This window comes from Leuresthes tenuis, unplaced genomic scaffold, assembly GCF_036924035.1.
Source record: "Leuresthes tenuis unplaced genomic scaffold, fLeuTen1.0.hap1 SCAF_40, whole genome shotgun sequence".
Lineage (NCBI taxonomy): Eukaryota > Metazoa > Chordata > Actinopteri > Atheriniformes > Atherinopsidae > Leuresthes > Leuresthes tenuis.
In genome coordinates this window covers 104,593-110,160 of record NW_027325394.1, presented here as the reverse complement: position 1 = coordinate 110,160, position 5,568 = coordinate 104,593, and the positions used below count along the sequence as shown (strand labels likewise).

The 5,568-nt window shown below is 44.0% G+C and overlaps 1 non-coding gene across 1 annotated transcript; it reads left to right on the top strand.

Annotated features, from left to right (window-relative positions):
* The first annotated feature begins 1,081 nt into the window (after positions 1–1,081).
* On the top strand, positions 1,082–1,272 carry LOC140285448 (U2 spliceosomal RNA). The gene has a single exon (XR_011910486.1). It is a non-coding gene; the product is annotated as a U2 spliceosomal RNA (small nuclear RNA).
* Positions 1,273–5,568: the final 4,296 nt, after the last annotated feature.

The window sequence follows — 5,568 nt, the reverse complement described above, 5'->3', positions numbered from 1 at the left end:
CGTCAAGACACTGAATCAAGTTTGCCACAAGAACTCATAAGTTTGGCAGTATTGCTCTGCCGTCAGCAATCATACACCCATTTTATTTTCATGAGACATGTGCAGGCACCTGTTCATCTACTGTTCTATCACTATGAATTAGTTTATCTATTATCAATAAGGATACTTCTACAACTACTATCAAAGTATGTCCGGACTTCTTATGTTGTCAGTTGCTATATATGAATAAGTGGGTTGCTACTGAAAAGCATTAAGCATGTCACACAGCCCAAACATATAACATTTCAGGACACACCACACAGTTAACAACCACAGTGAAGCGTGTCAAAGCCCAAACATGTAACATTCAACAGGACACTTACACAACACATTCAAATCAAACAGTCAGACAACATACAAGAACCTATACCCCAGCCGGCATTGCTCCCTGCCTATTTTCCTACAACTCACTATGTGTGTGCACACCTTTATTCACAAACTCTTCAACTTATACTCTTTTACCGAAGCTGCTACAGCTCGATTGGCCAAATACCCTTAGATCCTATTTCGGTGAATTTGACATCTGCCTTGCATGTAACAGATTAGCGGTTTAGCAGTTTTAATTTAGTTTGAGTGAAGGAATTCATTTTATAGCAAAATCCGAAATCGTGAAGAACTCATGGAAGTAAGCTTATTCTCGGATTCCTGAATCTTTAGATTTGCTCTTTGTTTTACTGCAAAGTACAACGTTGAGCAGCACTAATGAGTTGTTTCTATTTTTGGCAGGCTTTACCTTTGCGGATGAAGCCCTTTCTGTCTGTGCAAAAGAAATCTTGTTACTGTGCAGAGTGACTTCTCTGAGTAGAGTCGCCTTACTTGTTGCGACTGTGCCAATGTTCGAAGCTGGAGTGCAAAGTTGTTGCTTGAATGGTGCTCACTGGAGCGTGCGGTAGTGTAAAGTTATACCATTTAAAAGGGCTGAAGAGTGCTCAGTGCAGCGGGTGGGCCGAGGTGCAAAGTGACACTATGGCCATAAAAAGAACACCGCTACAAGTGCGCATTGTGCCAGGAAGGGCCCTCGGACGTGAACCAGTGGACAGTTATCGCTTCTCGGCCTTTTGGCTAAGATCAAGTGTAGTATCTGTTCTTATTAGTTTAATGTCTGATGTGTCCTCTATGCGAGGACTACATATTAAATGGATTTGTATCAATAGGAGTTGAAAAAGGAGCTTGCTCCGTTCACTCCAAGCATCGACCCGGTACTGTAGTGCCCCTGGGAACGGTGCGCTCTCCTCTGCTCTTGTGAAAAAGCAAACAGCGGTGCAGGATGGAAGTTTCAGGGAGCCCAAGATGAAACTTTCTTTTAGTCTGCTGAGAAAAGAGAGTGAATGCGAAGTAGACTTTAACACGGTTCTGGGAGCGAGCCGAGTGCGGGCTAACCAGGAGAATTGCTTGAAAGAAACGCGACACCGAATGAGCGGTCAGAACAAAGCCTCAATACGGTGTTCCTGTGGTGTTTTTATAAAATGCGGTGAAAAAAAAGGTGTGAATGCCCCATAGAAAACTAAAAGGTGGAGCGGAAGTGTTCGGCTGCAAGAAGGTGTGAATGTCCGACTATATTTGGTGAAAAGCAGGTGAAGCAAGGTCTGAATGCCCAACCTTACATTATCAAAAGCGAGATCAGAGGTTTTTGGCTGCAAGAAGGCCATAGTTTGCCAAAAGTGGGTAAGGTGCGAATGACCGACTAAATATCAACAAAAGTGGGGGCGGAGGTCTTCGGATGCAAGTGGGTGTGAATATCCCACCATAGAAGTATGGTGGAGAGGAAGCTGTGAATGGCCGACAATAGTTTGCAAAAAGCGGGTGAGAAAAGGTGCGAATGTCAAACCATACATGATCAAAACAGGGAGCGGAGGTGTTTGGCTGCGACAAGGTGTGAATGTCCACCCATAATTAATGAAAAGCGGGCAACAAGTAGGTTCGAATGCCCAACCATACATCATCAAAAGCAGGAGTGGATGTGTTCGGCTACAAGAAGGTTTGAATGTCCGAGCATAGTTTGTAAAAAGCGGGTAAGAAAAGGTTCGAATGCCTGAACATACATCATCAAAAGCAGGACTGGATGTGTTCGGCTACAAGAAGGTTTGAATGTCCGACCATAGTTGGTAAAAAGTGGGTATGAAAAGGTTTGAATGCCCAAAATCGGCTGAAAAAAACTGTGTTCGGCTGCAAAAAGGTGTGAATGTTTGACTAAAGTTTGTAAGACAAGGTTCGAATGCCTGACAATGTATGATCAAAAGCGGGAGCGGAGGTATTCAGCTGCAAGAAGGTCTAAATGTCCATCATTAATTGCTAGAAAACATGAAAGAAAATTTTCGAAAATCAATATGCATATGATCATAAGTGGGAGAGGAGGTGTTCAGCTGCAAGAAGGTGTGAATGTCCTACCATAATTGCTGAAAAATGTGTTAGAAACGGTAGGAATGCCGGACCATACATCATCAAAAGCTAGAGAGGTGGTGTTCGGCTACAAGTAGGTGTGAATGTCTGACTAAAGTTCAAATATATTAACAAAAGCGGGAGGAGAGCTCTTCGGATGAGTGGTTGAGAATTTCCAACCGTAATCTATAAAATGCGGTGAAAAAAAAGGTGTGATAGAAACCTAAAAGGTGGAGCGGAAGTGTTCGGCTGCAAGAAGGTGTGAATGTCCGTCTATAGTTGGTGAAAAGCAGGAAAAGCAAGGTCTGAATGCCCAATCTTACATCATCAAAAGCGAGATCAGAGGTGTTTGGCTGCAAGAAAACGGGTTAGGTGTGAATGACCGACTAAATATCAACAAAAGTGGGGGCGGAGGTCTTCGGATGCAAGTGGGTGTGAATATCCCACCATACAAGTATGGTGGAGAGGAAGCTGTGAATGTCCGACCATGGTTTGTAAAACGCGAGTAAGACAAGGTGCGAATGTCCGACAATGTATGATCAAAAGAGGGAGCGGAGGTATTCGGCTGCAAGGTCTGAATTTCCAACCATAATTTGTAAACACCGTTGAAGAAAAGCCTCGAAAGCCCGACTATACACCATCAAAAGCGGGAGCAGAGGTGTTCAGCTGCAAGAAGGTCTGAATGTCCACCAATAATTACTGAAAAATGGGTAAGAAAAGGTGTGAATGCCCAACTATACATCATCAAAAGCAGAAGTGGATGTGTTCGGCCACAAGAAGGTTTGAATGTCCGACCATAGTTTGTAAAAGGCGGGTAAGAAAAGGTTTGAATGCCCGAACATACACAATCAAAAGAGGGAGCGGAGGTGTTTCGCTGCAAGAAGGTGTGAATGTCCGAGCATAGTTTGTAAAAAGTGGGTAAGAAAAGTTTCGAATGCCCGAACATACACCATCAAAAGAGGGAGCGGAGGTGTTCCGCTGCAAGAAGGTGTGAATGTCCGAGCATAGTTTGTAAAAAGCGGGTAAGAAAAGGTTCGAATGCCCGGACATACACCATCAAAAGAGGGAGCGGAGGTGTTCCGCTGTAAGAAGGTGTGAATGTCCAACCATAGTTGGTAAAAAGCGGGTAAGAAAAGGTTAAAATAACCGACTCTACACAATCAATAGCGGGAGCGGAGTTGTTCGGCTAAAAGAAGGTGTGAAAGTCCGACCATGGTTTGTAAAAAGCGGGTAAGAAAAGGTTCGAATGCAAAAATATACACCATCAAAAGCGGAAGCCGAGGTGTTCGGCTGCAAGTAGGTCTGAATGTCCACCCATAATTAATGAAAAGCGGGCAACAAGTAGGTTCGAATGCCCAACCATACATCAACAAAAGCAGGAGTGGATGTGTTTGGCTACAAGAAGGTTTGAATGTCCGAGCATAGTTTGCAAAAAGCGGGTAAGAAAAGGTGCGAATGCCCGACAATGTATGATCAAAAGAGGGAGTGGAGGTTTTCGGCTACAAGAAGGTTTGAATGTCCAACCATAGTTTGTAAAAAGCGGGTAAGAAAAGGTGCGAATTCCCGAACATACACCATCAAAAGAGGGAGCGGAGGTGTTCCGCTGTAAGATGGTGCGAATGTCCGACCATAGTTGGTAAAAAGCGGGTAAGAAAAGGTTCGAATGCCCGAATATATACCATCATAAGCGGAAGCGGAGGTGTTCGGCTGCAAGAAGGTGTGAACGTCCGACCAAAGTTTGTAAAAAGCAGTTAAGAAAAGGTTCGAATATCCAACCAAACATAATCAAAAGTGGGAGCAGAGCTGTTCGACTGCAAGTAGGTGTGAATTTCCACCCATATTTCCTGAAAAATGGGTAAGAAAAGGTGCGAATGCCCAACCATACATCATCAAAAGAAGAAGTGGATGTGTTCTGCTACAAGAAGGTTTGAATGTCCGACCATAGCTTGTAAAAAGTGGGTAAGAAAAAGTTTGAATGCTCGAACATACACCATCAAAATTGGAAGCGGAGGTGTTCCGCTGTAAGACGGTGTGAATGTCCGACCATAATTGGTAAAAAGCGGGTAAGAAAAGGTTAAAATACCCGACTGTACACAATCAATAGCGGGAGCGGAGTTGTTCGGCTACAAGAAGGTGTGAAAGTCCGACCATGGTTTGTAAAACGCGGGTAAGACAAGGTGCGAATGCCCGACAATGTATGATCAAAAGAGGGAGCGGAGGTGTTCGGCTGCAAGGTCTGAATTTCCAACCATAATTTGTAAACACCGTTGAAGAAAAGCCTCGAAAGCCCGACTATACACCATCAAAAGCGGGAGCAGAGGTGTTCAGCTGCAAGAAGGTCTGAATGTCCACCAATAATTACTGAGAAATGGATAAGAAAAGGTGTGAATGCCCAACTATACATCATCACAAGCAGAGGTGGATGTGTTCGGCCACAAGAAGGTTTGAATGTCCGACCATAGTTTGTAAAAGGCGGGTAAGAAAAGGTTTGAATGCCCGAACATACACAATCAAAAGAGGGAGCGGAGGTGTTTCGCTGCAAGAAGGTGTGAATGTCCGAGCATAGTTTGTAAAAAGTGGGTAAGAAAAGGTTCGAATGCCAGAACATACACCATCAAAAGAGGGAGCGGAGGTTTTCCGCTGTAAGAAGGTGTGAATGTCCGACCATAGTTGGTAAAAAGCGGGTAAGAAAAGGTTAAAATACCCGACTCTACACAATCAATAGCGGGAGCGGAGTTGTTCGGCTAAAAGAAGGTGTGAAAGTCCGACCATGGTTTGTAAAAAGCGGGTAAGAAAAGGTTCGAATGCAAAAATACACACCATCAAAAGCGGAAGCCGAGGTGTTCGGCTGCAAGTAGGTGTGAATGTCCACCCATAATTAATGAAAAGCGGGCAAGAAGTAGGTTCGAATGCCCAACCATACATCAACAAAAGCAGGAGTGGATGTGTTTGGCTACAAGAAGGTTTGAATGTCCGAGCATAGTTTGTAAAAAGCGGGTAAGAAAAGGTGCGAATGCCCGACAATGTATGATCAAAAGAGGGAGTGGAGATTTTCAGCTACAAGAAGGTTTGAATGTCCAACCATAGTTTGTAAAAAGCGGGTAAGAAAAGGTGCGAATGCCCGAAAATACACCATCAAAAGAGGGAGTG